Genomic DNA, 17,950 nt, shown 5'->3' with positions numbered 1-17,950 from the left:
AAACAACTACAAAAGCCCCTTTTATAGGCATGTAAGGAGGTGGGGTGAAGAGTCCTAGTGATCATGGACTCTTACAAGATTCTGCCTCCCTTTACAACTCTACATCTCAAAACATGCCAAAAAAATATGGAACACCCCTACCCATATTTTTTTATGTAATCAATTTCTCAACTGATCTCTCATAAAAAATATCCTCAAAATGTCATACATATAAGGAGAAAGAAATTTATTGGTGTAGAGAGGTTGATCTGGATGAGAACAGATTCTCCTGATAAAAAAAATTTTGAAATCTAATTTTAGAATCTTCTTTTCATCAAAACCAAATTAGATTTAGATGTGAGATAGAGAAGGGAAAGGACTCTTTGGTGTAAAAAAATTTCTTATAAAATAATTTTGTATGTAGAGATATATGGCGTGCAATCTGGGTTGGTGCAAGGGAGAAGAGACCTATTCCAATAAGGACTCTTAATTTTCTTATTTGAATCCAAATCAAACCACATCTGATTTAGCCCAAATAAAATATATAAAATTCAATCTAATTAGGTTCATAAATTTTTAATCAAATTCTAATCAAATTAGAAATTGATTGAACCAAAGTCTCAATCAAATCAGAGATAATTCTCCCTTAGCGATTAGGTCATCTCATAACCTAATCGGGTCAAACCTAATTGAATCCAATTCAATTAGATTTTATTTAATCCTCTTTGCTCAATCAAATTGAGCTAATCAATAATCTAACTACTAATTAATTTTTTATTAATTTACTAACACTTGATGAATTAATTTATTGCAACTTCTGCATTAGGTTAACCATCAATCGAATTAATGATTAAATCCTTGAACAATTCTCAATCGTTGATTAGCCACATGATCAGTCAGAAACTTCTTTTGTGTGTGACCCCATAGGTTTGAACCTAAATCGGTAGCACAGAAATACCTTTCTGAACCAATCGATGTAACCATCTAGCAATGATGACCCGACGTTCGGATAGGTCGAATGAAGGCGAAGCAGCATTCAAGAACCTATTGGCATATGGTTACCGTATAATTCATCCCTTTGATCCTAATGCTCGAAGATGACCTAAGATTTAACTGTCAATTCTAGATAAGTCATCCATATTATATTTCAATCTTTTTTAAATCCATCACATGGATTACTCGGGTCAAAATTTTGCTAAATTGAAATATATTGATGCATATCTCCTACTAATTCGGAGAGATCAATCCCATCTTGACTCACGTACTGACTTGACAAGTACTTGACTGCACCCAAAAATCTTCTGTCACTAAATTAGAAACTCAGTTAGTCCGACATCAAAGTACAATGAGTTGCTTGCAAGTCACCATGGCGATCTTAGGTCGGAGGGACACTTATATCCATACCCTTCGCAAGCTATCCTTGATTGTAGAGTGCTCCATAGTTGATCACGTTCGGTGATGATGTACTCCTATATCTCACCTGCATACCATATCAGTGTCTCCACATCATTTGGTTATAAAGACAACCAACGCATATGGCAGACAATGACCTACGCTATTGTCCTAGTAATAGCGTATCATTTGGTCGCGAACCAGTTTAAGGACTACGTGATAAATCCTCCTTTATCGATCAAAGTAGTCCTAAGGACTACATCACAATAAGAAGTTCGTTAGAAGATGTATCCTTGTGATGAAAAATATCAAATAATTTTTATTATTTATCAATTCATATATATTTATAATTAGCACAATCATCAAACGATTAGCTTTAGGACATAATTTCCAACAACTCCCACTTGGACTAAAGCCAATCAGTATAGTATCATATACCCATCTTCGATTTATCATCTCAGAACTTCTTATTACCGAGGTTTTAGTAAATGGGTTGGTCGTATTCTCCTTTCCGTCGATCTTCTAAAGATTGACATCATCTTAAAAGATTTTTCGAATAAGGTCGTAGCGATGCAGAATGCTTAGTAAGCTAATGGGACTTTGGCTTCTTGGCATGAGCTATGGCTCCAGTGCTGTACAATACAGCAGGACCATCATCAGAGGATGCCACTCCTAGCTTGTCAGTGAACCTGTACAATCATATATCTTCTTTGCAAACATTGGATACTGCAATGTATTCAGCCTTGCAATTTAAATTTGACTATATTTTTCTACTTGGAATCTTTCTAGCAGATTGCTCCATTACTTAAGGATGTATTCCGATACGTTCTTGCTATTATTATATCGAACTAAAAACTAGAATCAAATTCTATAAGTTTTAAGTCAAATTCTCCATAACCGAATCATCGATCCTTAGTATTTCTCAAATACCTAAGGATGTCCTACCAGTGATTCTAACCCGAATCTTGTAAATATCCACTCACTATCCTAGTGAGTATACCATATTCGGTCTCATACATGATGTAATGATAGAATAAATTCTACTCATAAACACCCTATGTATGTTGGACTGAAAAAATCTAAACAGCCTCTTAGATCTATCTCTATAAATCTTCATCACTAGGATGAGAGATACTTTTCTCAAAGTCCTTGTTGGGTATAAAATACCCCCAGCTGAAGTTTGTAAAAGGCCGACCCTTCCAGTGCTCTTCCGGACTTATCCAATAATGAGCTCCTCCATTCATCTACCGGACTGCTCCAAATGCTCTCTGGGCTTCTCTATCAGCTAATTTTCTACAGTGATCGACTATTCTTCGAATCTCTTCCAGACTCTTCCAGCCATGAACGACTTTACTCCAAACTTCTTCTGGACTTCTACAGTAACTAGACTCCATCCAAGTTTCTACGATGGTCAACCGCCTTCCAGATTTCATCCGAACTGCTACAAGGGCCGGGCTCCGTTCGAACTTCTACAACGGATGGATTCCAGATGAATTCCTACAAAAGCCGAATCTCTACCCCGAACTTCTATTGCAGATGGACTTCATCCGAACTCCTACCAGGGTCGGGCTCCATCCGAACTTCTACAGTGGGTGGATCACAGACGAGCTTCTACAACGAACAGGTTCCACCAGCAGGATCTCTACTCCGAACCTCTTCCGAACTTCATCAAGGATCGAGCTTCTCCAGCGGTGGGACTTCTACAGTAAGCAGTCTACTCTGAACTTCTACGACAACTGATCTTCGTCTGAGCTTCTACAATAAGCGGCCTCCTTTCAGACTCCTACAAAAGCCAAACTCCATCCGAACTTCCACAGCAGAATTGAATATTGAATCCTGGACTCCTCCGGTGTTCGACCTTCCATAGTGTCCTCAAGACTCCTCCAGCGGGCACACCCCCACAACGCCATCCGAACTCCACAGTTGGTCGACCCTCTGTCGGATTCCTCATGAAATCGGATTTTTCCAACAGAAAATCTCCGTCCGAGCTTCTACAGCAGATGACTTTCGCCTACAGCATTAGCATCCAAGGCACCCGACAACAGTGGACTCATCAGCAACCTCGAAAATATCTGAGCTTCTCCTGGATTGCTGAGACAGAGAGCCATTCCACTCCATCAGACATCCCAGCCGAGCTTCAACCGATAGGCCCGAACTCTTTGGCAAGTCACGAGAATGGCCACTACCCTGCTCCACTTTCTGTAACAGATTCCACGTGGCTCCACCACTCTCTAGCAAGTCATGACAATGGACACCACTCCACTCTCCATAACAAACTCCATGTGGCCCTGAACGGCCCTCTGACGCCATTACTCTCTGTAACAAACTCTGCGTGGCCCCGAACGGCCCACTACTAGGCGGTTACTGACGTTGCTGTCAATCAGTTACACTCTCCGTCTATAAAAAGGGACCCCAAATACATTCTTCTCTAAGCTAAAAACTCTATCTCGAAACTCTGCTAAAATTTTCATTTGAGCACTCCATTTCTGTTGAGGCAGAGTACTGACTTAAGCATCGGAGGGTCTTACCGAAGCACCCCAAACTCTGATTTAGACTTCCCTTGCAGGTCTCAACGGTGGACGTGGCCCCCTAGACTCCAACTTCTCCGACGTCGATGAAATTTTACACCAACAGAATTGGCGCTAGAGGAAGGGCCTGTGTTTTCGCAGTACCCTTGTTCTTAAAGGAGTACTCAATAGGACCATCTACGATCATCTTCTCTGACATCTTCTTCTCCTTCTCCTGCCAGATCTCCACCTGATGCCTCCCTGAAAGGCATCCACCAGGCGATCCACGGCCTCTGCGGCCAGATCTCAATGAGCTCCGCGAGCTCCAGCCTCGTCTCCAGTTTTCCAGGCTCCTCCTCCTCTGGCAACGGCAGTCGGCATGAAGCAATTCGACTTGCTGGTTCAACTAGTCAGGGGCCTCACCGAAGTAGTGCAAGCCATGCAGCAGCAGCCGCAGGCATCGGTGTGGCTGGAAAGAACATCGCTGGAGTTTCAGAATTTGATGATCGGGCGAGCCACTTGGGCCAGTCACCCTGTCTTCCCCAGAAAGGGGAAGCAGAAGGTGGAGAGCCCTCCGTCCGATCATGATTCCACCTTCAGAGAGTCCCTACCTCCGTTCCACCAGAAGACCCTCGAGACTCACAGTCGAGAGGACCTCCTGGATCAAAGATTCTAGGAGTTGAACCGGTGGATTGAAGAGCTCTGCCGTGCTCCCACTGTTTACGGTGAGGACATCTGCACTGACCCTTCTTTCTCTCAGATGATTATGCAGGAACCAATCCTGTCAAACTTCAAGCTCCCCCAATTTGAAAGCTACGACGGGACCTCAGATTCGGTTGACCACCTGGAGGCCTTCCGGACCATGATGCTGCTCCATGGTACACTAGACGCCATCCTGTGCCGAGCTTTTTCGTCTACCTTGAAGGGAGCAGCAAAAAATTGATACTCGACACTAAAATCGGGTACTATCTTCTCCTTTGACCAGATGAGCCACCAGTTCGTTGCTCATTTTGTTAGCAGCCAGTGTCTCCGGAGAGGTTCGGAGTCCCTCATCAACATCAAGCAAAAAGAGGGAGAATCCATCCGAACTTACGTCAACCGTTTTAACGCCACTGCGTTGGAGGTCCAAAACTTGGACCAATCGATTGCAATGGCCGCTCTAAAGAGTGATCTTTAAAAGAACGATCTTCTATTCTCCCTGGAAAAGAAGTATCCCAGGGACTTCGCTGATCTGCTGGCTCGGGCCGAAGGATATGCTCGAGCAGAGGAAGCCTTCAAGCTGAAGGACGAGGAGGCCACGAAGAAGCGGCAAGCGGGCGACTCCAGCAAGCTCACAATTGAAGAAGGACTGAGTGAAGCTCGGCCATGTTCTCGAACTCCTTTTGGACACAAGCATGTCCAGACTCCTCCCCGAGCTTGTAGGCAGAGAACCTCGGACTGCAGAGTTCGGCAGGACTCTCCCTCAGAAAGATTCCACAGCTATGCCCCCCTCAATGCTCCAAAAGCTCAAGTGCTGATGGAGATCAGGGAGCAGCTGCCAAGGTCAGAAAGGATGCACACACACCCCAAGAAGCACAACCCTTACAAGTTCTACCTCTATCATCGTGACCACGGTCATGACATGGAGGAGTGCATTTAGCTCCGAGATGAGATCGAGGAGCTCATCAAACGAGGTCGGCTCGACAGATTCATTCGATGTCGGCCTGAAGGTAGGGAAGATCGGCCGAGGGCCCTGCCACAACCGGTGCCACCAAGGAGGGAAGAGCAGCTTGAAGATCAGCCTCTAATCGGGATCATCAACTCCATCTCTGGAGGACCTCGACGAGGAGCAGGCCTTTCGTGACTATGGGATTCGAAAAATCTATGAATGTATTACCAATAACTTTGCCTTAAATAAAAGTTTCTTTCATATTTGCATATCTTTTTTTTTTGGCATGAGCCTGTAACGACAGAGAGTAGCTCCTTCAGATAATTGAAACACAACCATGTTAGGAACAGGACGAGAACCTCATCCTAACATGAGCAAAGTCGAAGGCCTGATTACTTAGAGATCGGATGGAGGGAGAGGCCCTTACAACGGCCCTTATATGCCCCCACAGCCATGTTAGGAATAGGAGGAGAACCTCATCCTAACATGAGCAAAGTTGAAGGTCCGGTTATTTAAAGATCGGATGGAGGGAGAGGCCCTTGCAACGGCCCTTATGTGCCCCCACAGCCATATTAGGAACAGGAGGAGAACCTCATCCTAACATGAGCAAAGTTGAAGGCCTGATTATTTAGAGACTGGATGGGGGGAGAGGTCCTTGCAACGGCCCTTATGTGCCCCCACAGCCATGTTAGGAATAGGAGGAGAACCTCATTCTAACATGAGCAAAGTCGAAGGCCCGGTTATTTAAAGATCGAACAGGGGGAGAGGCCCTTGCAATGGCCCTTATGTGCCCCCACAGTCATGTTAGAAATAGGAGGAGAACCTCATCCTAACATGAGCAAAGTTGAAGGCCCAGTTATTTAGAGACCAGATGAGGGGAGAGGCCCTTGCAACGGTCCTTATGTGCCCCCGCAGTCATGTTAGGAACAGGAGAAGAACCTCATCCTAACATGAGCAAAGTTGAAGGCTCGATTATTTAGAGATGGATAGGGGGAGAGGCTCTTGCAACGGCCCTTATGTGCCCCCACAGTCCTATTAGGAACAGGAGGAGAACCTCGTCCTAACATGAGCTGAAATCGACTGCGTCGAGAACAGGAGGAGAGCCTCATCCTGACATAAATGAAGACTCGATCGTTCAAGACTGGATAAGGAGGAAAGCCTCCTCAACGGCTCCTCTACACTCCTACAACCCCGTTAAGAGCAGAGGGAAAACCCTCGCTCGAACACAAAAAAAAAAGAGAGGAGAAAGAGAAAAAGGGAAGCGATGAGCCACGCCAGTGATAAGGAAAAAACAAACTACATCAAAGACACAGGAAACCTCATCTCAATGAGGAAGGAGGCTCTTGTCAAAAACCCTCGGTCTCCAAGAGGGAACCCAACATTGGTGGGAAAAAATTGACTTCCTCGAGGTAACGAGAAGTTCGGGCCCTCAAGCTCAAGCACCGGGAGCAAGCGTCAAACTTGAGTGGCCTCGAAAAGACCTTCGATCATGAACAAAAGATAGCAAATCAACACGATGACGATCAGGAACCTTCAAATGACGTCGACCTTGAACAAGACAAAAGACAAAAAAAAAAGTTCGGTAAACGACAACTTAATGCAAGAATGGATAAGGTAACAGAAAATCTCCTTTTCATTTCATTAGTGTAGTGTATATTACAAAGCCTTTGAAGGCCAAAAAAGAAAAATGACAAGAAAAGGAAAGAATAAATAGAGTAAAAGGTAAAGAAGCTCTAAGGAAGCTCAGCTTCTTCAGACTTCGAACTCTCGATTCCAGCCATCATCGAGGATTGCCTTAAGTTTTTGACTTCTTCTTCCAGTTCTTTATTTCTTAACAGCATCTTCCGATACATTTGGTGGAACCACCGACTCTCACCCTCCGACTCCCGAAGCCTCTTCCTCAGAACTTCGAACTCCACCTCGGTATTCTTGACTACCTGCTGCTCGTAGATCAGCTGAATCTTCAACCACTGTAGTTCAGCCTTCTCTTGCCCAAGGGCCACGGATAGTTCTTCCATGGTCTCCCTCAAAGAGCGAAGATCGTCGGAGGCTTCTGCAAAGATGGCCTGGACTCTCTCAGACAACTGCCTCTAAAGACGGACAACTTCGTCGGTCGCCGTCTTAAGCTTCCTTCGGCAGTCGTCTACTTGCCTGCACCAGCCGACTCGGTAGGCATTGTAGTTCGCCTCGGCATCCTGCAGCTACTTCTGAAGGTCAGAGACTTTCTTCGACCAGTCTCGATCATGGTCGGCCTGAGTTGTGAGCCAAGATGAGCTCCTTTCCAACTGGCCGATCTTCTCCCGTGCAGCCACCAGCTCGACCTCAAGGGAGCTGATCTTGGAAGCCTAAGTCCAAGATCGGTCGCTGGCATATTTTCGGAGTTCCTCAAGCTCCTTCACGAAGTCTGCTTTCCTCCGGGTGTAGTCCATGAAGCCCTTTTTGTGGAGGTTCCGAAAGTGAGCAGCCTCCGCAGTGACTTTCGAATGGCTCTTCCTCAGTCGGTGAAGTTCATCATCTAACTTCTTGGATTTCTTCGTCAGGCAACAAACTTCCCTTCTGAGGTCCCGGACCATCGACTTCAGAGGAATCCCTTGTGGTAAGGGAAGAGCTTTGACGGGGAACTGTCATTGGAAGACAAAAGCGCCACAACACAAATCAAAGCCAGAAAACAAAAGAAAAGAATGGGAATGCAGAGTAAAAAAGAGGAGCCCTCTGTAAAGAAGAACCCGACTTCATTGATTAAGTTGTTCTTAAGTACAAGAGAATGAGAAAAGTTGCAAAAAAAAAAGGAGAATACAAATTTAGAGGTTTCGGACCTCTGGGGCAGAAGTGGGGGAGCTCGATGCCCCTGGAAGATCGGCCGTGGCAGTCGAAGAAGTCTCGGATGGAGGAAGACCGACAGCAGCTCTAGAAGGCTCGGCTTCGTCATCAGATGCCTCATCCAGGAAGCCAAGGTCCAGCTTGGAAAACTTTCTGACCACCTTCTCTTGGTAGAGCTCAAAGCCCTTGATGAAGGTGGCCTGGCCGAACTTGACCTTCAGATCTCTCATCTCGGAGGAGGTTTTGAACTCCTCCACTGCTCGGACCATTGCCTCTGAGACTAGGGTCGGGATCTGCACCTTCAACTCGGAGACCTCGGCCTCTGCTTTCTTTCTTTCCTCCTCCAAGGTGGCCCTCAAGTCTGCCGAGGTCTGCTCCTCCTTCTGCATTGCCTCTTAGAGACTTGCAACTTCAATGATCTTCTCCTTGAGGTGGGCGGCCTCGGCCAGGTAGCCTTCCTCTGCCTGGGCGGCCTCCTTCCTAGCATTGTTCATTGCCTCGATGTTGGCGATGAGCTGGTGTCCAATCTACAAGAGCGGCCAGGGAGTCAATATAAAAATTAAGGAATAAGCCAAGCAAAGAGGCGAGAAGAAGAAAGGAGTAAATTGACCTACCTCGAGGAAGGACCCCAGAGAGTCCCAGACCCGCTGCTGAGGATCGGTGTGAATGGTCCTATGGATGACCTCGGGCAGGATGCACCCATCGATCAATCTCTTTATTATATCCCTATTGTTAAAGGAATTTTCCCCCGGATATTCTTCAGAGCCATCGACCTCCTCGATGGCAGCCCTGCTGCTGCGGCTCTTGCGGGCCAGTGTCTTCTTTCTCCTTCTCCGTTCAGCCCCTGGTGCCTCCTCAGATCGGGCCTCTGGAGCAGGAACCTCGATCAAGGGGCTCCTCAAAGAGGCCCGGGGGACTGCGAGCTCGACGTCGGAGGGGGAGTCGACGGTAATGAACGCCTGGACGGGCACGGTCGAGCTGGTCTCTTCTGCCCTTGCCCTCTTTGCCACCCCCGAGGATGCTGCGCCTTTCCTTTTGTGGGTCTTGAGACCTTGGGCTAGCATTCGAGCTGCGTCAGCATCCATATCTGCAGTGAATGAGGATCGACATAGCCTAACAAAAGAACAAAAAAAAAGAGAAAGAAAAAAAATTGTATATATATATATATATATATATATATATATATATATATATATATATATACCGACAGGGTTGAGAGGGCTTAGGCCGATGTTAAACAAGAGTTGTTCCTTCAGGAGGTTGGAGAGAAGAGGGCCTGGATAAGCCTCGAGTTTATTGGAGGCCTCAAGGTCATCCTGTCCCAGGCTAGAAGCTCGGTGGACGGAATCCCTCAGGGAGCCCCATGGAGGCAACCCCAGCTCCAAGGACGAGCATCAGACGTAGAAGAACCTCTCCTTCCAGTTGTGGATAGAAGAGGAAGCACCTTTCAGCAACCCCTTTCTATCGAACTGAGGAGAGAAGTACCACCAGTCCTTTGCCGAGGGATGACGCTTGAAGGTATAGAAATTTCTAAACAAAGAAAGAGTCGGTCGAACTTTAGCTAAACTACAGAGGGAAAGAAATCCTATCAGAAACCTAAAGGAGTTCGGTGCCACAGAAACTAAGGAAATGTTTAAGAAGCGAAAGAGAGCAATAACAAAAGGTGAAAGCAGAAGTCGAAGCCCGATGCGGAAAGCTTCTTGGTATAAATAGAAGCGGCCGGGGAGAGGAGCTCTAGCCCGACCAGTCAGCCCGGGAGGCTCCAGCTCGTACCTCGGAGGAACCCCGTACTGAATCCTAATCAGTGAGAGTTCCTCCAAAGTCAGAGAGCTGGGGATGGTGTCTGGTACAAAGACCGAATGAGGTTCATCTACAGAGCTAAGGTTTTGGGGAGCTGGGATGGATGAACTCCTAGAACTGCTAGAGGAGAAAGTGCTGGAGGATATTTTGGATCGAGCAAAAACTTTAGAAACCTCAAAAAAATTGGGAAAAATAAGAAACAGGATGTTTGTGGAAAATCAAACAGGTGGAATGTAACAGAAGAAAAATGGAAGAAGAACAGCAAGAGAAAAAACAAAGAGGGGGTTCTAGAACTAACCTAGGCTGGTCCGAAGGATGCAGAGATACAGAGATGGGGATGACTCGAAGAACGCCTAAGGCTGAAAAGGACGCTGAGGAAGAACGAAACTCTCAGGAAGAAGGAGGGATCGAGGAAACTTTCAGGCAAAGTGAAACCCCTGAAGGAGGAGGACAGGTTTAAATAGGTGACGAGGTTCGACGGAATAATGATCGCGGATCTCCTCTGGCCGATCAACAACTGCCACGTGTCCCACTCATCATGGCAGGTGGCTGAAAGTGGCCGATAGCTGACAGAACCATTATTGCACCGTACCTTGAGCAACGCTCCAGTGAAAATCTTGAAAAAATCTTTTCGGATCGCCTCGATTCAAAAAGGCTCTAGCACCAGCATGCCAAATGCCAAAATATCAGGAAACGACCAAGTACGAAAATCGATCCATACCCTTCGCAAGCTAACCTTGACAGTAGAGTGCTCCATAGTTGATCACGTTCGATGACGATGTACTCCTATATCTCACCTGCATACCATACCAGTGTCTCCACACCATTTGGTTATAAAGACAACCAATACATATGGCAGACAATGACCTACGCTATTGTCCTAGTAATAGTGTATCGTTTGGTCGCAAACCAGTTTATGGACTATGCAATAAATCCTCCTTTATCGATCAAAGTAGTCCTAAGGACTACATCACAATATAAAAGTTTGTTAGAAGATGTATCCTTATGATGAAAAATATCAAATAATTTTTATTATTTATCAATTCATATACATTTATAATTAGCACAATCATCAAACGATTGGCTTTAAGACACAATTTTCAACAACTCCCACTTGGACTAAAGCCAATCAGTATAGTATCATATACCCATCTTTGATTTATCATCTCAGAACTCCTAGATACCAAGGTTTTAGTAAATGGGTTGGTCATATTCTCCTTTCCGTTGATCTTCTAAAGATTGACGTCACCTTAAAAGATTTTTCGAATAAGGTAGTAGCGATGCAGAATGCTTAGTAAGCTAATGGGACTTTGGCTTCTTGGCATGAGCTATGGCTCCAGTGCTATACAATACAGCAGGACCATCATCAGAGGATGCCACTCCTAGCTTGTCAGTGAACCTGTATAATCATATATCTTCTTTGCAAACATTGGATACTGCAATGTATTCAGCCTCACAATTTGAATTTGGCTATATTTTTCTGCTTGGAATCTTTCCAGCAGATTGCTCCATTATTTAAGGATGTATTCCGATACGTTCTTGCTATTATTATATCCAACTAAAAACTAGAATCAAATTCTATAAGTTTTAAGTCAAATTCTTCATAACCGAATCATCGGTCCTTAGTATTTCTCAAATACCTAAGGATGTCCTACCAGTTATTCTAACCCGAATCTTGTAAATATCCACTCGCTACCCTAGTGAGTATACTATATTCGATCTCATACATGGTGTAATGATAGAATAAATTTTACTCATAAATACCCTATGTATGTTGGACTGAAAAAATCTAAGCAGCCTCTTAGATCTATCTCTATAGATCTTCATCACTAAGATGAGAGATACTTTTCTCAAAGTCCTTGTTGGGTATAAAATACCCTGAGTCGAAGTTTGTAAAAGGCCGACCCTTCCAGTGCTCTTCCGGACTTCTCCAATAATGAGCTCCTCCATTCATCTACCGGACTGCTCCAAATACTCTCTGGACTTCTCTATCAGCTGATTTTCTACAGTGATCGACTATTCTTCGAATCTCTTCCAGACCACTTTCGATCACGAACGACTTTACTCCAAACTTCTTTCGGACTTCTACAGTAACCAGACTCCATTTAAGTTTCTATGGCGGTCGACCGCCTTTCGGATTTCATCCGAACTCCTACAAGGGCCGGGCTCCGTCCAAACTTCTACAATGGATGGATTCTAGATGAATTCCTACAAAAGCTGAATCTCTACCCCGAACTTCTATTGTAGGTGGACTTCATCCGAACTCCTACCCGGGCCGGGCTCCATCCGAACTTCTACAGTGGGTGGATCACAGACGAGCTTCTACAATGAACAGGCTCCACCAGCAAGATCTCTACTCCGAACCTCTTTCAAACTTCATCAAGGACCGAGCTTCTCCAGCGATGGGACTTCTACAGTAAGCGGTCTACTCCGAACTTCTACGACAACTGGTCTTCATCTGAGCTTCTACAATAAGTGGCCTCCTTTCAGACTCCTACAAAAGCCAGACTCCGTCCGAACTTCCACAGCAGAATTGAATATTGAATCCTGGACTCCTCGGATGTTCGACCTTCCACAGTGTCCTCAAGACTCCTCCGACGGGCACACCCCCACAATGCCATCCAAACTTCATAGTTGGTTGACCCTCTGTCGGATTTCTCATAAAATCAGACTTCTCCAATAGAAAGTCCCCGTCCGAGCTTCTACAATAGATTACTTCCGCTTGCAGCATCAGCGCCCAAGGCACCCGACAACAGTGGACTCATCAGCAACCTCGAAAACATCCAAGCTTCTCCTGGATTACTAAGACAGAGAGCCATTCCGCTCCATCAGACGTTCCAGCCGAGCTTCAGCCCACAGGCCCGAACTCTCTGGCAAGTCATGACAATGGCCACTACCCTGCTCCACTCTCTGTAATGGATTCCACGTGGCTCCATCACTCTCTGGCAAGTCACGACAACGGATACCACTCCACTCTCCATAACAAACTCCACGTGGCCCTGAACGGCCCTCTGACGCCACTACTCTCCGTAACAAACTTCGCATGGCCTCGAACGGCCCACTACCAGGCGGTTACGGACATCGCTGTCAATCAGTTGCACTCTCCATCTATAAAAAGAAACCCCAGATACGTTCTTCTCTAAGCTAAAAACTCTATCTCAAAACTCTGCTAAAATTCTCATTTGAGCACTCCACTTCTGTTGAGGCAGAGTACTGACTTGAGCATCAGAGGGTCTTGCCGGAGCAACCCCAACTCCGATTTAGACTTCCCTTGCAGGTCACGATGGTAGATGCGACCCCCTAGACTCTAGCTTCTCCGACGTCGATGAAATTCTGCACCAACAATCCTTTATAGAGAATAATAATAAAAGCTCAACTTTTATTCTCGATAATGTAAGGAATGTTATTCCCGATTAAGAGAATTTTATTCACATATAAAATAAGAAATATACTCATGGAACTATTAACTCATTTGTGTTTGCAAGGTTCTTCTTTGTTCTCAACGAAGCCATGCATTTGATCACTTATCAAAATACACATTTCAACTCCAAAATATTTAGCATTGCTACAAGAAAAAATATCTTATTATGGTCAATACCATAATGTTGACAATATCCTTAGGCAACCAAATGTACTTTGTAGATCTCCATCTTCTTATCTGCGCTACTCTGATCCTATTGGAGATCCACTTACACTCTATGGGCATTACCCCTTCGGGTGAATCAATGAGTGTCCATACATCGTTGACCTTTATAGACTCTATTTTGAATCTATGACTCCAAGTCATTATTCAAAGTCGAATCTCTGCATGGCATCCATGTAAGTGATCAAATCCTTGTTGTTCTTATCGAGTTCAACAAGATCACGTCTCAGATCTAGAAATCGAAGTCTCTATCCGATGGATGTGGTACCATATTGGATCTCCTTCATGGTGCCATTACAATGGGTTCTGGATTTGATCTAATTAAATCTGATTCTATGGATTCACTAGATTGTGTCGGTTCTTTTACCTATCAAACATCATAAGTTTCATATTAAAGGTATCAGTATCTTCACCAAGGTACTTCTTTCTGAAAAGAATCCCAAACAACTCTTATTCTTTAGCATGATAGAAGTTATATCTCCTAGATCCTTTGAGATTATCCTACAAAATAAAATATATATAGGACCGGGATCCAAGCTAATTGGTCTGCAAATGCTCGACATAAACTAAACACTCCCAAACCCTAAGGTAAGAAAGTATCACCTTATGCCTAATCCATATCTTATATGGAGTCTTTGCGATTGATTAGTTCGGAATCCAATTCAAGATATGACAAATAGTCTTAAGAGCATAACCTTAAAAGGAGACTAACAGATTTTTAAACCCCATCATGGATCGAACTATGTCTAACAAAGTCAATTTCAATAGGAGAGAATCCTATTCTCTTCTAGATATGTCAAAATTTACTTGAAATACATTCTCCTCTTTGGTCTGATCGAAGAATTTCAATGATCTTTTAAATTTATTTTTTTACCTTATTATGAAATTATTTGAATATTTTAAATAATCTAAATTTATGACAAACATGTTTGTAGATCCAATACATCAGTATATCAGATTCAGAACATCATTGGCTCGTTCACCTTTTTCAGTAAAAGATGACTTGGTCATCTTACCAAGAAGATAAGATTGATAGATTGATAATGATTCACAATCATTGACCTCGAGAATTATCTCCTATTGATCCTATTCTTGTTTATATGACCAAGCCTAAATTGCCAAAGGTAGGCTTTCATGACATTATCTACTTTAAAGAGTTTGTTTGATTGTGTACAATACACTAACAGGATGTGACTATTCATAAATATCATTTTTTAGTTATCCATATAATTTTGATATCATTCATAATGATATTATAAAATTATTAGATAGTAGTGACAATCACTAAAATGATATTGTTAGAATTGAAAATAGGCTCGATGATTCCTAAAATCATGATTGGAACATAACTTCCAACTCCAATGTTCACGAACCTCTTACTGTTTTCAAACTTTCTACTAATCTGAAGTCATTGCAATAATTTGTATAGACTTTTGATATCCAATATCTAGATAGTAGTGTCACAAATAGAGAAATCACAAGATGTTATCATATAAGTACCTTGTTCAGCAATCTTTTATTAATTTCTTAGCCTGTTCGGATCAAGAGACTCTGCTAGACTAGGTTAATCATAGACTCTTTTATTAGTTCAGACTCATTAACCTAAGCACGACTCTTTGCATCTTTTTTTTTCTTTTTTTCTCAAAAAATTATTGCCACACTAAAGACACATCTTCAGAGGTGCGAAAGAACTCTTTTAATATTTGAAGAATTTTCTCCCACTGAGTATCATCGAATTTACAACTAAATTCATGTTCTTTGCTGCTCTCAATAATACCACATGGTGATATGATCATTTGGCCACTTTTGATAAGTACTTTTGATCGCATCATATGTGTTGGATGTGAGAACTTCAGGTGCTGGATCCATAATCATATGTAGGATCCTTTCATGCTCTAGAACTATTTGCAACTTTCGATACCAATTATCGAAGTTGGGTCCTATAAATCAGTCACTGTCAAACAATGAATGGAGCAACGTACAAGTAGCCATAATTGAAAGAAAAATACAAGACCTCTATGTTTATGAATTGATTAAGCCTAAAGACTTGGATTTTAGTCTAAAGGTTCTCCCACTATCTTATACGAATTTGTAGTCTCAATCTCTAATTCAAGAAATTACCTTAATTCTTTAGTGGGTACTAGAATCCACACAGACTACATATAAGCCCGAGGATGGCTCAGTCAACCCATATGCATCTATGGATAGGTTTTCAATCAATTATTTTATCAAATAATTTTTAGTAATTAATTTAGCCTCAGATTTTATTTCAATAGGTGATGGATCTCTACTGAAAGTTTCAGTTAGGTCCAACCATTAACATGAACATACTCAGTGATTCTAACTAATGAATGATCAGATCCGAGGATGGCTCGATCAATCCAACCATCATCAGATAGTACAACAAATCATCATATGATGAATGATAATTTTATCATTTAGAGAGAACACTAGACAGATGGTGCCTATAATGTCAATCAAAAATAATGGACTCATTATCATTCACCTTAATTGGAGGCTATGATCTAGTTATTGAAGGAACCAGATCTAGGATTTCAGGGTTAGATCTGGAAACTTTTTCAAGATCAGACAGCGGAAGACTAAAATAAATCAAAATTTATCTTGTTAAAACTAGAGAATCCCTGATCTAAGATCCTATTACATGATTATTATATGATATTAAATCAAAAATTAAAATATAAAGAGCAAGAACTATATGTTGATCATATCAACATATTTCTATACTACATCTAATGTATGTAAAATATAATAGATCAGATCTATTACCTTGCAAGTTAGACATTCTAACCTTGTTGATCCAGGCTTGAGGATGATGTTGTGAGCTGCACATGTGTCCAACCTCTAGGAGTCGTCCACACGAGTCCACGAATCACGATCAGAAGTTCTGGTCCAGAAAATCAGCACAATATGCTAGTACTATGCTGATCCTTCTTTGATGATCGATCAGATGACTCCTTCTCTTTGATTTGGACTCTTTTAAAGATGAGAAGTAGGAGAAGGAGTTTTAGATGTGAGACACTCTCAGAAAACTCACAGATGGAGTAAGAAAAGAGGTGAACTCAGCAACCCTAGAAGAAGACCCTCTTCTTCTTCTCTTTGCTCTAACCCAGACATTTAGTTTTGTGTCTATTATATCTCCATGCCCCAACACTCTTTCTCCCTAATTTTTACACACCCCAAAGGTCTCTCAATGCTCTATAATTCACAAAAATTTCAAAAAAAAATTCATCTTAAATCAAGAGATATAAAGAATCTTTGTCTAAGTCAAATCTTAGTCAAAAAAAATCCAAACAGGGCAAGACAAGAGGTGCCCAACTCTTGGGTGCCCCCTCTTTTTTCTGCCATGGACCACCAGAAAAGGGCACACAATATGTCCCATAAAACCCACTAAAATCCCAAAAAAAATTTGGATAAAATCAGTGCCATAAGGAAATAATTTTGATTTCCTAAAATTCTATCTCAGAGAATTTGAAATCCAAACTAATTCCTACTTTGACTTGGTCCACAACCACATTCCATGTAGGAGAGAAAGAGTAGAAAGCTTTGGGCATGTGTGAAGGCCTGGGAGAGAAGGTTTGGTCACACAAAATAAGAGATAGTGGGCGTGGGGGGCCAAGGTGGCGCAAGGTGGAATCCTAGTCTTACTATGGTTCAATCTATGACTTATTCAAATTTGATTTCTCAAACCATATCAAATCAAAACCAAATCAATCCAATTAAAATAGGTCTTAACCCAATTAAAAATATAATTTAATCAGATTAAATTAGATTTAAATTAGATTTAATTTTTTAATTGAATTAGAAATTAGGTTGATTCAAGTCCTAATTGAACTAGGACTAGTTTTTTCTTGCACTTGGCTTATCCAGTAAACCAACTTGACTTGATCCAATCAAGCCCAAACTAAATTTAATTAAATTATATTCAATTAGAGTTAATCTCAGCCTATTGGCTTAATCAAATTAAGCCAATTTGCAATCAAATTGCTAATCAATCCTCCTACAACACTTACACTAGGTTAAATGTCAATCGTATTGATCGTTTAACCCTAGAATGATTCTTAATCGTTGATCAACCATTCGATCGGATCATGAACTCTAATGTGTGTGATCTCATAGATCTGAACCTAAGTTAGTAGCACA

This window comes from Elaeis guineensis, chromosome 1 (genome assembly GCF_000442705.2).
Source record: "Elaeis guineensis isolate ETL-2024a chromosome 1, EG11, whole genome shotgun sequence".
Taxonomy (NCBI): Eukaryota; Viridiplantae; Streptophyta; class Magnoliopsida; order Arecales; family Arecaceae; genus Elaeis; species Elaeis guineensis.
The sequence above is the reverse complement of the archived record's forward strand: the minus strand, read 5'-3'. Positions refer to the sequence as shown.